The sequence below is a fragment of the Oryx dammah genome, unplaced genomic scaffold, assembly GCF_014754425.2.
Source record: "Oryx dammah isolate SB20612 unplaced genomic scaffold, SCBI_Odam_1.1 HiC_scaffold_16, whole genome shotgun sequence".
NCBI lineage: Eukaryota > Metazoa > Chordata > Mammalia > Artiodactyla > Bovidae > Oryx > Oryx dammah.
The window spans coordinates 42823652-42842736 of NW_024070200.1; the positions used below are offsets into that span (position 1 = coordinate 42823652).

The following is a 19085-nucleotide window of genomic DNA, read 5'->3' on the forward strand; positions in this document are numbered from 1 at the left end:
GCAGGAAAGGGGACAGTGGCCACAGAAGGGAGTTGGCCATACGACTGACTCCTCTGCAGCCCCCACACAAAATGTCTCCAGGGTGATGCCCGTGCAAAGGGAGGCCAAGAGGGGCTGCCACAGCCCCGGGAGCCTAAGCTGGGATTCTTGTCCTTCACTGACCTTACACCAGCTCCCTACCCAGAGTTCTGCCTTTAACCTTGCTGGCCTGCCCCATACTCCAGGGGAGGGTCAGCAGACAGGCCCCGAGAGTACGTCCACTGGCTGCCCCCAACTTCCACTCTCCCAAAGTCCCTGCAGGACTTCACCCACATGTACCCTCCACCCTGAACCAATGTGGACACGACTCCCTCCTGGTGACGCCATGCTCTCATCCATGAGAGCCTCACCTGAAGAGGTGCACATGCCCCTATCACAGCCCTGGGACCCCACGGCCCTACACAGCTCTACTCGGCCTTCAGAGGGCTCACACAGCCCAGCAGGGGAGCCCATAAATCCTGGGTGAACCATCTACATCCTTTCCACTCTCGTTTTCTTTGGGTGTCCCAAGCGGGCACCGGCAAAGGAACTCCACTGAGGGGTGTGTGGAGGTCATGGTCAGCACCTTGAAAAAAAAAAAACAAAAAACCCAGAGGCTTGGGACTCCCCTGCTGGACGTCCAGGGTAGTGGCTAAGATTCCAGACTCCCAGCGCAGGGGCCCAGGTTCCATCCCTTGTTGGGGAACTAGATCCCATGTGCTGCAACCAAGAGTTCCCACGCCACAACTGAAGATCCAAGTGCCGCAACTAAAACCCGGTGCAGCCAAATAAACAGATAATGCAACCAGGGTAGTAGTGAAAACTTCTCTCCTCCTCGTGGACACGGAGAAAACACTAAAGATCCTGCATGCCGCAACAAAGACCCGGCGCAGTCAAATATATAAATAAATAAATTTTAAAACGGAGAGGCTTGAGTGCCACAGAAACATGAATGCATCCTACTGACCAAAACACCACATATCAAAATGCAAATCGACCCTAAAAGCAGATGAAGAACTCGTCAGAGTAGGAGTTGTCACACGGGGCAAAGTCACTGCTCCCCGTCGCGTCCCCCTCAGGATCTCCTCACCCCCCAGGCCCCTTTCAATCCCCCTCCATCAGGTCTGTGTCTCTGTCACCCTGCTAGCGAGCTGCCATCTTCATGGGGGTCTCGTCTCCGGCCTGGCCCTTCTCTGCGGGGTGCGGCTGCCCACTCCATCACCAGACTCTCCTGGTTGCCAGGGGCCGCATCCTCTCCCTGCAGCCTCTCAGGCCCCTCCTCCTCTCCTAGCCAGCTGCCCCTCCTCTAGGCCTCCAGGCACTTCCACAGCCCCCTCTGCTCTGCTCTCTCTCTACGTGAGCTCACGCAGGCAGCGGCATCAATACCATCTCTTCAATGGCAATTCCCAAACCCAGCCATCGAGGCCTGCTGCCACGTCCCCGCAGCCCCTCTGTCCCTGGGTTCTGCTGCTGGCCTGTCGCAGAGCCTCCTCCCTTGGCCTTTCTGCTTCTATTCTTCCCCCGCATCATTCACAGCAGAGTTGGAGCTGACCGGTTCAGCCTTTGCTTCTTTCTACCCCCCAGCAGTTTCTCTCTGCTCTCAGCACAAATGTGGAGCTCCCAGCCAGGCCCTGGGTGGTCAGACTGCCGTCCACCTCTCCTGCCTACCTCTTGGGCTCTGGCCGCACTGCCCCATCAGTTTTATGAACACACCACATTTCCTCCCACCTCAGGGCCTTTGCATGCGCTGTGTCCTGTGGCCAGAAAGTTCTCTCTTCTCTCTTCACCAAGCTAACTCCGAACACTCATTCAGATTCAGCTCAAATGTCACTTTTCCAAGGAAGCTTGTCCTTGGCCAGTCCCTGCCCCTCCCATTCTAGGTCTGGTCCCTGGTGATTCATTCTTCTTGTACCTGCACTTCTCCTGTGAATGAATGAAGGTCACGATGGTCCAGGTGAAAGATGACAGAGCTTGAATGATGGAGCCACTAAGAGGGCGTTCAGGAGGAAGGAGATGATGTCAATGCCTCAGAATACATGATGTGTCATCGTCAGAGCCCAGAAAGGAAGACTCTAAAAAGCCTTGGTCACCTGATCCTCCTACACTGAGACTGCACAGGGCAAAAAATTTCTGGAGGAGGAAGAAAAATGTGGTTGGTTCAGTCGCATATTTACATCAACCACTCCATGCACTTGATATGTGGGGACTCTGGAGAAAAGTGGAGACATGAGTGTCTACACCTTCCTCCGCACTCAGAAGGCATCTGCTTCCAGTTCTGGCTTCATTGCCATGAGACTCAGTTTCCCCATCTATTCTTCAACTAAGAAATGGGGTTAATCAGGACATCCCTTCTTTATGCAGAAGCTGCTGTAAGAACACAGGGCCTGTACCCACTACAAACAGCATTTGCTAAGCTCTGATTTTGAGCCAGGAACTGTGCTTCAAGTGGGAGAGCTGGAGACAAAAAGACCCCATCCTGCCGCTGACAAGTTCAGTCCTGAGTGTGATGACACATAGCTGGGTAATTTCACACTGAGAGCTGTGAGTTGTGCAAAAGACTGGACCCTGGGTGGTGGGAATGGCCAGGGAGATCCAAGAAGGCTTCCTGGAGGAGGCTGCACCTGCGCTATCCTGGCCAAGGACTGTAAATGTTTCAGGAAGGAATGAAGCACGGTGTGAGAGATGCCCTTTCCCCAACGGATTCCTTCTATTGCCCCATAATTTCTGAGCAGACTCACTCACGCCCCTGCTTTGAGGGGCATGCCCTCTTGTTCACATCTTTTCAGGTATTTTCTCCCAAATGCAACTCCCAACAGGATCTAGAATGAAAGCCCCACCTCAAATGCAACCCTCTGGCATAGCTCCTTGCTCAGGATCTCTGGTCGTAACCAGTGACAAACGCACAAACAGACATGCATAGCTCTATCCAGAGCAACCCCACCCCAAATGCCAATATCCATCCCCCCACCCCAGGAAACTCTGATTCCTGTTACACACAGGGGTGGAATGACTCTCTGCCTGCCCTTACCCAAAGTTGCAGGTTTTCAGCTCATTTCAGCATCAGCACAAGCTGAGGCTTTTGAAAGCTTCATCATAACACAGAACACAGAGCTGGCTTACGATGCAGCATCTAGCTAAGGACTATTTCACATTTCAAATGCAGAGGCAGTGTACAGAATTTCTAAAACACAGTATAGGCAGCGAAAACCTGGGGGAAAATGTGAAACTTGAGAGCATTACAGATGAAAAGAACGTGAGAAAATGGAAAAACATTCTGTTTCGTCTCCCCTCACTACTATTTCATATGAATCTAAATAAGGAAAAATATCCCTTGATTATCACATTGCAAAAAAAAGATTAATGACATGCAAACTTTCACAATATGACAATGTAATATTTTAATAACCATTCAAATAAGCAAAAACCCAAAAGGGTTCCCCCCATGATTGGGAGGGAGTGAGGGGCAGCTAACCAAAGAAAAATGCTCTCCCCACTATTCATCTCTCTTAGAACAATTTTTTTTTTCAAAGAAAGCATATCAAATATCACAGCCATACCTTTACAGAGGGATTAAACAAAGATCTTTCTTCCTTGTGACCAACACCTTCTTGGGAGAATCTGTTATCCGTGTAGAAGAAATGTCAGAAAGCTCTGGGAGGAAATGAGTTACATTTGTATTCCGCTCAGAAAATGTCATCACAGATCTGTTTACCTTAACTGTGGACCATGATTCAGCCGTGACAACTGTCTTGCATACTGATCAATTTATTTGCAGCAAAATTTCTAATGTTAACTGCTTAGGTTCTGAAAAATTGGTGACTTGGATTTCTTGTACAACCACAGTCTATATTGAAATCTCTAGATTGATATCAAAATATTTCAGCGAGAGATCAAAATGGAGTCCTCCTAGCAAGCAAGGGAGAAAGGGTCCCTTCCACTTCTGGAAGGAAGGCAAGGCACAGAACTCCCAAAGATCCTCTGGAGGGTGGGATTTTTTTAGCACAATGTATAGAAAAGGGGTGCTTCCCTGGTGTCTCAGCTGGTAAAGAATCCACCTGCAATGCAGGAGACCCAGGTTCAATTCCTGGATTGGGAAGATCCCCTGGAGAAGGGATAGGCTATCTACTCCAGTATTCTTGGGCTTCCCTGGTGGCTCAGATAGTAAAGAACTTCCCTACAATGTGGGAGACCTGTGTTTGATCCCTGAGCTGGGGAGCTCCCCTAGAGGAGGGCGTGGCAACCCACTCCAATATTCTTGCCTGGAGAACCCCCATGGTCAGAAGAGCTTGGCAGGCTACAGTACATGGAATCACAAAGAGTCAGACATGACTGAGTGACTAAGCACAGCGCAACATAGAAAAGGGACTTACTTCCCTAGCGGTTCAGTGGTTAAAGACACTGCACTTCCAATGGAGGGGGCATGGGTTCGATCCCTGGTCCGGGATGATTCTGCAGGCCTCAAGGTGTGGCCACAAAACAAAAAAAAAAAAAAACAATGTACAGAAAAGCCATCAGACTGAGAGGCAAGGAACTCTAACTCCGTCCTTTCTAGACTTTAACCTTTTGTACTTCCTCTGTAAGGCAGCCTTCATCCACAAACAGGCAATAGTGCGGGGGGCGGGGGGGTGGGGGTGGGAGGGAGTGGGGAAGGTGCTCTCTGCAGCAGGGCAGGAGGTGCTGGACAGGGTAAGAGATGGCCAACGGACCCAGGAGAAGAAGAGGCCAGTCCTGCTCCATCAGCTGATGCCTCCCACCTGGACACAGAGCCATGGCTGCAGGCCTGAGTCACTTCTCGCTGGCAGGCAGGTTTGGTGTTAGGGAACTGGAACCAGTCCCAAGGCAGCCTTGGGAGATGGCCTCCCATCTCAGCTAATGATGCTTGCTTATGCAGAGCCCTGCTCCCTGGCCCGCCTGGGCCATGCTGTGCCCTTTGGAATGCAGACATTGACCAAAGTCTACTAGGGTGTCAGCACTTGTGTTGCTGTTCTGTCCAAGCCCACCTTGAACTTTATAAAAAGGGCAAAACCCAGAGCCCCAGGGAGAAGACAGGTAACCAATAACGGCAGAAGAAAGGTCAGGAGGTCACTGGTAAGGTAACAACTCTAGAGGAAGACAGTTAAGTGTGAACTCAGCACTCAAATCTGCCCCCTCTGGGAGATGACAAACAAAGGCCCATGTCTTTAACCCCAGTGGGGCCTCCACCATGGATCATATCATGCTTGAGTCAAATCAACAGCCGGAGACCATCAGAGGAAAGTGGGTCCCATGGGTCGGGCAGAATACAGGGCAGGTCACCTGGGTTGCAGGCTCGGGGTCAATCAATGGACAGGTTGCGCTGAGAGGGTCTTAGAGGGAGCCTCGCTTAAAACCCAGGTTGGAGAAGAGTCCTTGAGGCAGAAGGAGACATGAAACTGTCTTCAAATATGCAAGACACCTTCCTGTATAAAGCAGAAGAGGCCACTTCTTGATTATTGCCGAGGCCTTGACATGGTGGCCAAGGATATGAAGGATAAGGGAAAAATGAATGACTCAGATGCATGCTGACTGTCCAAATACAGTTTGAAGTTGAACAGAAACCAAATGAACTAAAACATCTGACATAAAGTCAAAAGCTAATAAATTATGGAACACCCACACAGATAAAAATCACTCAGCCATTAAATATCACGATTTCAAAGAATAATGCCACAGGAAAATGCTCAGGGTACATTAGTAGGTAGGGCAGGATACAAAAGCTTAGAGGCAGACACAGATGTCAGGGATCCAATGAAATTCAGCTTTACAATATTTGCCCTAGCATCTGGCCCTGGCTTCTGAATAAATGGCTCAACCTTTGAATGGTCAAGCAGTGAAATATCTATTTCAGGATCATTTCTGGCATCCTTGAACTTGTGGGTGATCAATGACCCTACGATCACATGGGTCATCATATCTACATTGATAGTATAGTAACAGCAATCCCAAGACAAGGCATGCCACACGAACTTATTGTTCTCCACCAAATATTCAGTTTCAAACGTACAGAGGCATTCTAGATGAGCTAAGGTTGAAAATCTCCCGATATATAAGATATATGGGGCTTCCTTGGTGGTCCAGTGGTTAAGAATCCACTTGCCAATGCAAGGAATACATGTTAGATCCCTGCTGCGGGAAGACCCTACATGCCAAGTGGCAACTAAGCCCCACAACTATTGAGCCCATGCTCTTGAGTCTGTGCTCAAGAGAAGCCACCGCCAACGAGAAGCCAATGCACCATAACTAGAGAGTAGCTCCTGCCTGCGAGCAACAGTGAAGACCCAAGCTATTAATAGATGCAGACTGCAATCCCTCAGAAGACAGATTCACAAATAAGGGGGAACTGTAGTGGAATTGAAGAGCAGCAGAGAACGTTCCATGAGACAGGATGGGACTGTCTAAATGCCTTATAAATGATCAAGTCACCAAGAGAGTGCCAAGCAGGGCTTGGGGTGCTATGGGGCCACACTTTTATCCTGGGAATCCCTGCCATGACTACAGGGTTAAAACAAAGGACTTTTATCTTCCTAAGATGTATGACTATGTGATCTTCACCTACTTGGCAATAATGTATAGAGGTGGCTCAGTGGTAAAGAATCTGCCTGCAATGCAGGAGATGCGGGTTCAATCCCGGGTTGGGAAAATCCCCTGGATGAGGAAATGGCAACCCACTCCAGTAGTCTTGCCTGGGGAATCCTATGGACAGAGGAGCCTGGCGGGTTACAGTCCATGGGATCTCATAGAGTTGGATACAACTTAGCAACTAGACCACCACCACCGCAGCAGTATCACAGCTAACCTCAACCTCCGTATTTTAAGGGCTTCCCCAGTGCCTCAGATGACAAAGAATCCGCCTGCAATGCAGGAAACCCAGGTCCGATCCCTGGGTCATGAAGGTCCCCTGGAGAAGAGCATGGCAACCCAAAGCAGTATTCTTCCCTAGAGAATTCCATAGACAGAGGAGTCTGGCGGGCTATAGTCCATGGGATCGGAAAGAGTAGGACACGACTGAGCAACTTTCAATTCACACTTCCACAGTCTAAAATGGAACTCCGTTTTTCCTTCCCAGACCATCTGGTAAGCTGATTTCCAGTCTTTCCACCAGCAGAACCTCACTTGTTTTCAGTCTTGAGGCTCAAAACTCCCTGTTTTCCTTCCGCTAGGGTTTTCTGAGCACCCGTCTTCTATCAGGTACCACCAGTCACTGCCGCAAACGAGAATGGAGTGGGACGGTTCAATGCAGAATCAATTTGAGTGGTGAACCAAGAAGTAACTCTTAAATGTCTCAGAAGAGAGGCGGACAGGGACACAGAGCACACACGCTCAGGTCCCAGCAGAACAACCACAGCCACAGAGCCCCACCTTGCAGGTCAGGTGTCCTCTTCTCACTTTTTCCACCGGAGTCTAGGATCTTATCACCCCAAACACGGATCACTACAATAAGCTTCTCGATGGCTCAGTAGGTAAAGAATCCACCTGCCAGTGCAGGAGACACAGGAGACGTGGGTTGGATCCCTGGGTCGGGAAGATCCCCGGGAGGAGGAAATAGCAACCCACTCTAGTATTCTTGCCTGGAACATGCCATAGACAGAGGAGCCTTGTGGCCTACAGTCCAGGGGGTTGCAGAGTCGGACTTGATGAAGCTCACATGCATATCCTAAAAATAATTTTGTGCTAATGCTAGGGATTGAAGGGTGACCCTTTGGAAGTCATGTTGAAACTCTAAAACCTAATGGAACAGTACTTGGAGGTGGGGTCTTTGGGAGGTCATAAGGTGGTAAGGATGAAGCCCTCATGGTGGAATTAGTTTCTTTTTAAGTAGAGATAGGAGAGAGCTGGCTTCCTCTCCCTGTCTCTCTGCTCCCAGCCCTGTGAGGACTCAGAAAGAAGGCGGCCATCTGCAAGCCAGGAAGTGAGCTGTTGTCAGGAACCAAACAGGCCGGCATCTTGACCTTGAGCTTCCCAGCCTCCAAATAGTGAGAAAATGAATTTCTGCTCTTGAAGCCACCCAGTCTGCAGTATTTCATTATCACAGCCCAAGCGAAGATAGCTGTTCAACAGCACTGTGTCAAAAAGAATGCCTTTCATTTGTGAAATGTGTTCTAACAAGATAATTTAGGGATTTTCCTGGTGCTGCAGGGGCTAACACTCACAATGCAGGGGGTCCAGGTTCAATCCCTGGTCGGGAAACTAGATCCCACATGCCACAACTAAAGATCTCACAAACCACAACTAAGACCCAGCACAGCCAAACAAATATTCTTTTAAAAAATAAACAAGATAATTTAACTAGGTTAGGAGAAGTGACAACTTTGTTCCTCTTCGTGAAGAAGGAGAGAAAATCACCCAACGACTGATGACCACACCCTTGTGTTCACCAAATCTTTTCTTTCCTTGGCCCTGCCCCTCCTATGTAGTAGCCTCGGGAGAAAGGCGCCATTAAGAAGTTGGGTTTTGCTCTGATTGAAAGAAAATTGAGAGGAACTAAATTCTGGTGGCAGCCTGGAGCTCCTATGATCGCTGTTTTACGTCTTCTCTAAAATGATATCCTAAAACCCAACTCTACTTGTCCAGCTATGCTCAAAGTAGAAAATATGGGGACAAGAGGACTTTCCTGGCAGTCCAGGGGTTAAGACTTCACCTTGCAATGCAGGAGGTGCAGGTTTGACCCCTGATCGGAGAGCTAAGATCCCACATGCCTCAAAGCTAAAGACCCTCAAAATATAAAACAGAAACAATATTGTAACAAATTCAATAAAAACTTTAAAAAAAAATGTGCTCAGTTGCTCAGTCACTCAGTCAGGTTCTACTCTTTGTGATCCCATGGACTGTAGCCTGCCAGGCTCCTCTGTCCATGGGATTTTCCCAGCAAGAATACTGGAGTGAGTTGCCATTTATTTCTCCAGGGGATCTTTGAGACCGAAGGATTGAACCCGAGTCTCCTGTACTGCCTATATTGCAGGCATATTCTTTACCAATGAGCCACCTGGGAATCCTTTTAAAAAATGGTCCACAAGAAAAAAAAAATTTTTTTTTTAAAAAGGAAATACGGCAACCAGCATGACCTAGGAGCTGTTAGAAGCTACCAGTAAAAAACCAACATTTATCTTGAGAAGAAGCACAGACCTCAAGAATCTACCTTCCTGGCCACAGAAGGAGCGAGGCAATTAATCGCATTTTCATCTTTTCTCTTTTATACATATACCAATAAAATGATAAACCTCCAGTTCTAAAGTACTTAGTTCAACTGAGCCTCATGGATGGACTAGGGAACCTGAAATAGAGATCATGGGCTTACCTGGTGGCTCAGATGGTAAAGAACAATGTAGGAGACCTTTGACCTGGTTCAATCCCTGGGTCAGGAAGATTTCCTGGAGAAGAGAATGGCAACCCACTCCAGTATTCTTGGCTGGCGAATTCCATGGACAGAGGGGCCTGGCGGGCTACAGTCCATGGGGTCACAAAGAGTCAGACATGACTGAGCAAATAAACAACAAGGATCAGGATCCTCAGGGGTCAGCCTGTAGAGATACTACTGATTTAGCCATCTTCATGGGAAAGAGTGGAAAAGAAACGTGCCCATTAGGACTTCAGAGTTTAAAACAGCCATTCAGAGAGCCACATGTGCAAAAGCACGAAGTCTATCCATTTAAAAAGTCAATGACTACACAGCATTTCAGGCTCCCAGGAAGGACATTCTTGTTTGTCTTGAGCTATTTAAAGGCTCAAGTCCCTGTTCTGAGTACCTGTTCATCTTCATCTTATCTCATTTATGTTAATCTTGACAGAAGCAAGGCTACTCTAAGCAGACCCTGAATGGGCATCCCTGGTGTCTCAGACAGTAAAGAATCTGCCTGCAATGCAGGAGACCCAGGTTCAATCCCTGGGTCCCCTAGAGAATATACTATTAAGCAAAAAAACCCAATGTGTCAAATTTTGGTTAAGAGCAACTCGATATGGACTACTAAGCAAAAAAACCCCAATGTGTCAAATTTTGGTTAAGAGCAACTAGATATGGATTAATAATCCCAGGTACTTTGTGAAAATACCTTTGTGATACATTTTTACTTTAACAACTCATTTGCTATATGTCTTATGTGACTCTCCAACTTGAGCACTTTGTGCTGCAAAATAAGATTTGCTTTGCACAAGGAATTTGACAAAGTTCGTGTCAGGTTCCTGGAAGCCACCATAAACAGAGAGCTCCACATTCACATCTCTGAGGCAGAGATTCTGGGCTTCAGTTGTGCCTGGAAGCCTGAGTTTGTGAGCTTCTACAAATCCATTCTTTGTTGGCCTGTTTGGTTTTTTCAGGGCTGTTTGGGAGGAAAAAAGTAAAAGTTTCTTTATCAATCGACCAAAGGAAAATTATGACTCAGACAACTGAAAAGGAAAGGTTCTAGGTGACAGTGAAGCAGTAAGGGTACCGGCATTTTGTCTTGCGCCTGCAGGTAGACTTCACCTGACTGTTACAGACGAGACGATGCTGTGGTAAAGCCAGGAGGGACCCAAGTGGTGGCTTGCCGAGAGGATACTCTGGAAGAGGAGGCACGGGCCATCCTGACTGGAGATGCAGCCCCACTGAGGGAGAGGAGTCCTCGTTCAGGACTGACTGTCCCACTCAGTCGTCTTGCCGAAATGGGAACGCTTCTGAGCATCTCCTCCATAAATACGGGGAGGAAGATGATATCAAATAAAACTTCATGGGAGCTTCCCTGCTGGTCCAGAGGTTAAGAATCTGCCTGCCAACGGAGGGGACGTGGGTTTGATCCCTGGTCCGGGAAGATCCCACATGCTGTGGGGCAATTACTGAAGCCCAATCACCCTAGAGCCCATGCTTCGCAACAAGAGAAGCCACCGCAATGAGAAGCCCACACACCGCCAAGAAGTGTAGCCCCTGCTTACCGCAACTAGAGAAAGCCTGCACACAGCAAGAAGACCCAGCACAGCCTAAAATAAATAAATAAATAGTTTAGACAGTATTTTATAAAAACTTCATGGGAGTTTTGTGCAAGCCAAATGAAGTAACTGAAACCTGGGACATACAAAAGCACCTGATCAATTAGGGATAATCCAGAATGTCTGGTACTGCCTGTCCCGACGTCCCCTTCTTCAATTCAGTGACATCTCAGGTATGTCCCCCCTTCCATTCATAGTCTGTGTGGCTCAAGTGGGACCCAAATGCATACACCTCAACTACAGAGCCCAAGTGCCACAACTGTGAAGCCCACGCGCTGCAATACAGATGGAGCACAGCCAAAAAGTAAAAATAGAAAAGACCTGTAAACACAGAGCCAGATATGTTAAAGTCAAGACAAGGTGAGGCCAGATAAAACATCGAAAGCTGTGATGGAGACTCCCTTTGGACAGAGAGTCTTTCTTTCTCCTTCCCAAAGGTGGGCAAATGCCCAGGTCTGTTCAGAGCACTTCATGCCCTGGTAAGAGATCCTGGCTCAGCAATGTCATCTGACTTCTGCTGGAGTTTCGCTGATGAGATGTAACATCACCAGCACTAGGGGGATTCTGCCTGAGATTAAAACCAATACCAGGAGGGAGAGTAACAGGACCTAGTGAAGATACACAGGGTGAAAGGTATAGTGCTAGCACCTCTGGATCTTTACCTGAAGCCAAATGCCCACCTGGCTATCTTAACTTTAGGAACAATTACTGTTTGGTTTGAATTGGGCTGTCTTTTTTTTTTTTTTTTTAGATTTTTTTTTTTTGATGTGGATCATTTTTAATGTCTTTATTGAATCTGTTACAATATTGCTTCTATTTTATAGTTTTGGTTCTTTGACTGCCAGGCATGTGGGATCTTAGGTCCCTGACCAGAGATCGAACCCATAGCCCCTGAACTAAAAGGTGAAGTCTTAACCACTGGACCACCGGGGAAGTCTCTGGGATGTCTTTTGAGAGCGAAATAATCCTGACAAATATATCGTGACTTCCTTTTCTCTGCATCTCCTCTCCTTCCTCTTCTTCCTACTCTCCTCTTTTCCCTGCCCCCCCTCCTCCCCTGCTTCATCTTCCCCGTCTTTCTTTTTTCCCCTCCTCCTTCTCTCCTTTCCCCTCCCCTCTTTCTCCTTCTTCTCTCACAGACGCAATGAATATTTGTAATCTGTATATATGAATTATTTGACAAGCACACTTCACCGACTACACTGCAAATTCTGTATTTGCAAAAACACCTCACTCGTTAATATGGATGGAAAATCCCTAAATAAAATCTCAGTAAATCAAATCCAGCATTATCTTACAATAATAATATTAAAAGAACCATGCAGTGTTACCATGTTCCTTTTATTCCAGGAAGATGCAGATAATTCACCATTAGGAGATCTATTAATAGCTTAAATAAGTAAAAAAAAAAAAAAAGAACCTGAGTTTATCTCAGTAGACACTGAAAAGGACATGTGACATAAAAGATCATGGGACTCGTTGCTTTGACAGGTTTGTGTTCCCAGTGTTAGGAGTTGCTGTGTGCTTCCATGCTTACTGCTCAAGGCTGCCATTGCTCAGATCCATTACAAATCATTTCTCAGATCCCTGTGGAAATGGTCCTCGGAGCCAGAATGACTCCAATGATAGGCAGAGCTAACACATACTGAGCACAGACACTGTCCAGCACACTGCTAAACACCGCTAAACACCTTACATCCATCGTCTCATTTCAACAGCTCACCTCACCTGCTCCTGAAGGTAGGTATTTGTTATTATTCCATTTTACAGATAAGGAAACCAAAGTAACCCCAAATGGAAGGTCTCGGGCACAAGGAGGACTCTCGTTGCTTTACTGAGCAAAGAGAGTAATGAACACAGAATAAATATAAATATGTATTGACTATAAGTAAATAATACTAGCATGTGCTTCATGGGGTGATCTGAAGTGATGCTAGGCCATTCAGTATTACTAAAGTCTGTTGAGTGTGCATAATCATGCTTCCAAAGTGGTAATTAACACGCATACTATATATGACCCCCAAACTAGCAGAGCAAGAAAGAACAGAATGGTAAATATGACCCTCATCTCCAATAAAATAAAGGAGGGAGGAAGAAAAAGAAAAAGTGGGACAAAAAGGAAAAAAAGTGGTAGAAATAAGTCTGTACATATAAATGGTCCCAATAAAGGGACTCAGTTTTCTGGATTAGGAAACAAAGACTATCAAACTACGCGTTAACAATAAATAAGTAATTCATCCACCAGTTTCCTAATTTTGCTTATTTTTTGGCACTGTAAGTTCCTGATGGCCCACCTGAACTAAACAATAGACAGCCTGTTTCCAAATCTCCTGAGTGCTGTAAGGGCCAAAGGTGTCACAAATGGCCAAGGATGGGGCTCGTATTCCCCAGGAAACATGAAACTGGATGTTCCAACAGCCAGCTGGAAGGGATAAGGCAGGTTTAATTGGATGGCTAAAAATAAAGCAATAAGATGGGTGTTCACTGCAAGTGATAAGAAATTCATATCAATTATAAAATGTTGTTTGGTGCATTAAGATCAAAACCAACAAATCACAGGGTAATAATTTCTTCTTACCGTTAGATGTTTTGACAATAATTTCATTTTAACATTGTGACCACAGCTTTCTGTCTGTCTGCACTGGCCTGATACACCAAGGCTGGTCCTTCTATTTTCAAACCTTTAAATCACTTTTTCCCAATTGTAAATAGTAGTACATAATGGTATAGTTTGGCTTCTGTTGTTTTACCCAATTAGAAAATCTTTTAAAAGAAAAAGTGAACCTAGATGCTTCTTTTAAAAGCCATTATGTTCTGGGACTTCCCTAGTGGTCCAGTGGTTAAGACTCCAAGCTTCCAATGCAGCAGGTTCAGTCCCTGGCTGGGGAACTGCCAGATCCCACATGAAGTGCAGCACAGTCCAAAAAAGAAAAAGAAAAGAAAAGCCACCATTTTCCAATTAAAGGCAGCACAATGACATACGCCTCATCCTCTCTACCTTCCCAATACCACCCCCTTAATGATAATAACAAACTTCTAACCCCTTATGCCAACGGGCTGACATTTCTCCCAAGGAATGAGACTGAAGGTTTGTTTTCTAAAGAAATATACCCCCTACACAGAAAACAATCAAGGAGCCGGGGAATGAGAGAAGAGATAGAGAATCAAGCCAGGAGGTCTGCATCTTACTAACAGATGTCTTAGCCACTGGAACAAGGAGCCCAAGTTCCATCCCTGGTCAGGGAACTAGATCCCACATTCTGCAACTAAAAGCTTGCACACCGCAACTAAAGATCCTGAGCACTGCAACTAAGACCTGGCAGAGCCAAATAAATAAATAAATAAATAAATTTTAAATTTTCTTTAAAAATAAAGAAATACAAATGCCAGGCCAACCTCCCTCGGACTTGACTACCGCCTATGGGCAGAGCCTCTAGAACTGGGCTAGAGGCTAGTTCTCGCCAGCACTGGGTATTAACTAGCAGGTCTAATTCCAGTTACTGAGCTACCTGTGTGGCTGCGCCACCTAGTGGTCAATAGGCACAACAGCGCCTATGCTCTGGGAAAGGACCAGAATACCCAGCCTGAATGATCAAGGGAAGGGCGGCTGCTAGCAGGCTATGGATGGAGACTGTGGATGCTCAACAGAGCCGACTGTGGATGCTCAACAGCACAGAGTGTGCTGTGCTTTCTAACCAGGATAATCCCAGCACTTAAGCACCATGATTAATAAAAGGCAGAGAGTTAATGAATACCGGTTGAATCCATGAAGATGAATGAATAAATTTAAAAAGACACACGTTCTAATGCCTATTCTGTCCACAAAGTGTTTGTGAAATTGAAACGTCTTAGGATGCAGCCTGAGGCCCAGTGAAGCCAGGTTTAAGAGGTGGAAGGAGACAGGGTGGGAGAGAGTGCCAAGCCACTGCCTGCAGCGGCAACTTCCAGGCATCCAGGTATAATGTTTGCAATTGCAGCAGCCCTGGGCATTCAACGGGGGACCCTCCTGGGTGGGGAGCCCATCACAGTCTGTCTAGAGGATGGAGGGGGCAGGAGGGAGACTCGTCTTAGGGTGGTGGGACCCTCCCCCCACCCTACTATGCCAGTGAGGGAGGAGAAAGGAGGGTGACAGGGCATTATGAACTGGTCTGCACTCAGGGACATGACCGAGGCAGGAAGTCTAGCAAACAGGGAGGGATGGCAGGAAGGACAGCCACAGCACAACAGGAGGGGAAAGCCGGAGTCCAGCAGGGTTGGGGCGGGGACTGCCGCCACGGCTGATGGCCTTCTTCCCAGGGCTTTCTCTGCCCTGAGCCTGGGAGGAGGAGTACTGGAGCACGGACAGCTAATGACCCCCACGTGCATAGAAGAGCCCCAGCAACCCAGACTGCCTACTGCACAAGAACCCCATCTCTTTCATAAGCGCATTTGGTTATTTGCTCCCCAAGTTTTCCCTGCCCAGCTGGAAAGCTGTCCTTCACTCCTGAACCCTGTGCTGTGTTCCATGTCCCGACAAGGAGCAAAGGCCCTTCTGAGCCAGTGTTTACCATGTGCCAAGCCTCATCCCCAAAGTTCTTAAGTAGAACCATCTAATCCTCATCAAAGCCCAGTGAGGAGCCCCACTATACAGTTAAGGAAGCAGTGGAAACGAGGGGGGAACCAGCCAGCCCACAAACCACGGACACCAGGTCGGCTGTGGCCTGTCTCAACCCCAGGGGGCAGTGTCCTCATCTCTGAATTCTGAGCACACAGTACACTCAGTGCTGGATGGAGAATTCAGCGTATTTTACAGATGGGAAGACGGAGGCCCTCACCTGTACCATCTCCCAGCAGATGGTGTTTACATTGTCACCACTCACACAGTCAGAGTCTGGGTTTTTACATACCTGCAGCAAGATGACCCAGCATGAACATGATCTGAACATTTCCACCCTGTCTGGTTCTTTTCGGTCTTTGATGAAAGAGAAGTGGGAGTGAGGAGGGAGAGAAGGATAAGGGAGGGAGAACAAATGGAAGAAAGGAAGAGGTGGAGGAGAAAGAGATAGAGGGAGGAAGAAAGAAGGAAGGAGACAGGAGAGGGAAGGGAGCAGAGAGGAGAGAGCGAGGAGGGGGAATTCTCAGACCTTGGGAAAAACTCGGCAAGTTTCTGCAGGCAAATTACTCACCCCCCAAATCTGATTTACCGGGTCTTTCTTTAGGAAGTTACAGTAAATGCAAATGTGTTTTTAAATGGACCGTAGAAGCAGCAGCAGACTTCCTTCATGGTCCAGTGGTTAACACTCCATACTTTCAGTGTAAGATGTGGAGGATTCCATACATAGTGCAGCCAGAAAAAAAAAAAAAAAAGCAGCAAATTCACTTCCTAAAATAAACACAAATACCTCTCTAACCCTAGATAAGCATCAGCCACAAAGAACAGGTCAAATCATACACTAATTACTGTTTGAATGGAGATCTGTTAATTGCAACACGTTTCAGGAATTCCACATGAGCAACTTCCCTGAAAAGCTTTCCAATTTGTATGTCAGGAAAGTTGGTAATTAAACCCTTCAACTCCCTATTGACTTTATTAGAGATATGATAATCCTTACACAGTTAGATTATAATTATTTGTCAAATGAAGTCGATACTTATTTAGGAAAATGTTACCCTTACAGTCTTTAAAAAATAGAAAAAAAAAAAAAAAAACCTGGGACTTGTACTTGACAAGGAACACCTGAAGCTGCCTATATATGGTGTATAGAACCCACAGAAGTTTGCCGAGCACACAGGGAAGGGTTTCCCAGGTGGCTCAGATGGTAAAGAACCTGCCTGCAATGCAGGAGATCCAGATTTGATCCCTGGGTCAGGAAGATTCCCTGGAGAAAGTAATGGTTACCCACTCCAGTATTCTTGCCTGGAGAATTCCACGGACAGAGGAGCCTGCCGAGCTACGGTCCATGGGGTCACAAAGAGTCAGACACGACTGAGCAGCTAACACACTCTCTGCATCTACACAGGAAAGGGCATCCGGAACCACTGATCACCTTTGCTTAGCCTTGTCTGCACAGGACCTTGACTTATCAACCCAGAGACTTGCTTTTTAAGTAATGCCTGCTAAAAACAGCCTTGTGATATAACATCACTTTTGTTGTGTCCTTGATAACAGACAAGTTTAAAAGCACAATCCCAAGGTCATCATGCAGCAACATCAAACAAAACCAGATTGTGGGATATTTTACAAAGTGACTGGCCTGTACTCAGTAAAAATGTTATGGGTGGTGGGGGTGGTGCGGGCAGGGTTGGGGAACCAGAGCAGTTATTAAAGGAGCAGTTAAATATAGGAGACTAAAGAGGCATCATAAGTTGTCACCCTAGATTAAACCTAGAGCCAAGAAAATGGTTTGGGCTATGAAGAACAACTGGTAAAATATGAATAAGGTCTGCAGTTTAGAATATACTGTTATATGAATGCCAACTTCCTGATCTTGCTCATAAGTCGCAGTTCTGTAGAAGGATGTACTTATTTTCAGTTTACACACATTCAAGTGTTTAGAATTAAAATGAGGCCCAGGTTCGATCCCTGGGTTGGAAAGATCCCCTGAAGAAGGAAATGGCAACCCACTTTAGTATTCTTGCCCGGAGAATTCCATGGACAGACAAGCCTGGTGGGCTACAGTCCACGGGGTCACAAAAGAGTCAGACTCGACTGAGCTATTAACACTTTCATTTTCATTTTTGTCTACCAGGTATTAAACTGTTCAGAAAATAGAGGAAAAAAAAACTAAAGAAACTGATGAAACAAACCTGAATGTTAACACTTAAGGAATCTAGATGATGGGAATACAGGAGTTCTGTAGTCTTCTCAAGACGTTACTGTAAGCCTGTGATTATTGCAGCATAAAAGTTACTAAAAACAAAAAAACGAACCTTGTCATGGTCACGCTGCTTTGCATTGGTTTTAAATGTGGGAGACTGGGTGACCAAACCATCCATCCATTCAATAATATTAGAGATGTTGTTGTAGTTTAATTGCTAAGTTGTTTCCAACTCTTCTGCTACCCCATGGACTACAGCCCACCAGGCTACTCTATCCATGGCATTTCCCAGGCAAGAATACTGGAGTGGGTTGTCATTTCCTTCTGCAAGGGAGCTTCCTGACCCATGTTGCCTGCTTTAGCAGGCAGATTCCTTACCACTGAACCATGTGGGAAGCCCCTAATACGGAGGCTCCTGCAGTGGAAAGAAAGTCTCAGCTCTAAGCGAAATGAAGCAACCTGGGGTTTCTGGCAAAGCCCCACCTACCTGCCTTGAACTCTTGATGCCTTAGACTCAACAGGTCCAGGACTGAATCCATCACCTCCCTGCCCCTTCCACCAAAATACCCGCAAACAATGGGACTTCATCAACAACCTCTGTCTTGGGAAATGGCACCCTGCCTTTCCAGGGACTGAACCAGGAACCTGGCCACTGCCGCACTCATCAGCTCCATCTGATGCATCATCTGGTTCTGATCTGGTTCTGCTGGCTTCATCTCAGGGGTTCACCTGCTTCTCTCCATGTCCACTGCCACCTAGAGAGGGCCTCTGAAGTCCCCTCCCTGGACCATGGGGAAGGACGCCCTCAGCCTGTAGGCCTGATTCAACAGCCAGAGAGGTCTTTTCAAAATTCGCCTCCTGCTCACAACACTTCAATGGCTTCCTATTGCATCTGGATACAAAGACACCTTTTTCCCCTAATACTTACTTTAATAATACCCTCCTGCTCATGACTCTTTAATAAACAACCAGTTCTCCCCGCAGGGATCTCCGTGGGCGTGGGGACCACGCCTGGCTTTGCACACTGCTGTGCATGCACAGTTGGCATTCAATTAATATTTGCTTAATTAGGTGGATAAGCAATTAAAATAATTAATGTCAGGCTTGGACCAGCAAATGGAGAGTGATGCCATTCACTGCTGCAGGGGACCTGGGGAGGGGGTACTGGCTTTGCAAAATGAGGGGGACACGTGGACGGAGATGCTGGGCGGGCAGCAGAAAATAGAGACCTGTGGTTTGTGAGGCTGACGTTAGGAAAAAGCATACACTCTGGTGCTAAAATGAGCTGTGCACCCT

General features: G+C 46.8%; 1 protein-coding gene across 4 annotated transcripts in view; it reads right to left on the bottom strand.

Moving 5' to 3' along the window:
* ARNT2 (aryl hydrocarbon receptor nuclear translocator 2) overlaps positions 1-19085 on the bottom strand; it is a 192157-nt gene that overhangs the window by 163020 nt on the left and 10052 nt on the right. The window contains exon 1 of one of the 4 annotated variants that reach the window (XM_040257411.1): positions 16158-16243. The exons of 2 other annotated variants lie outside the window; for them this stretch is intronic. The gene's annotated coding sequence lies outside the window, so the exon portion shown is untranslated. Of the gene's footprint in view, positions 1-1930; positions 2977-16157; positions 16244-19085 lie in introns of those variants that run through there. One more of the 4 variants, XM_040257410.1, reaches the window with a different exon arrangement.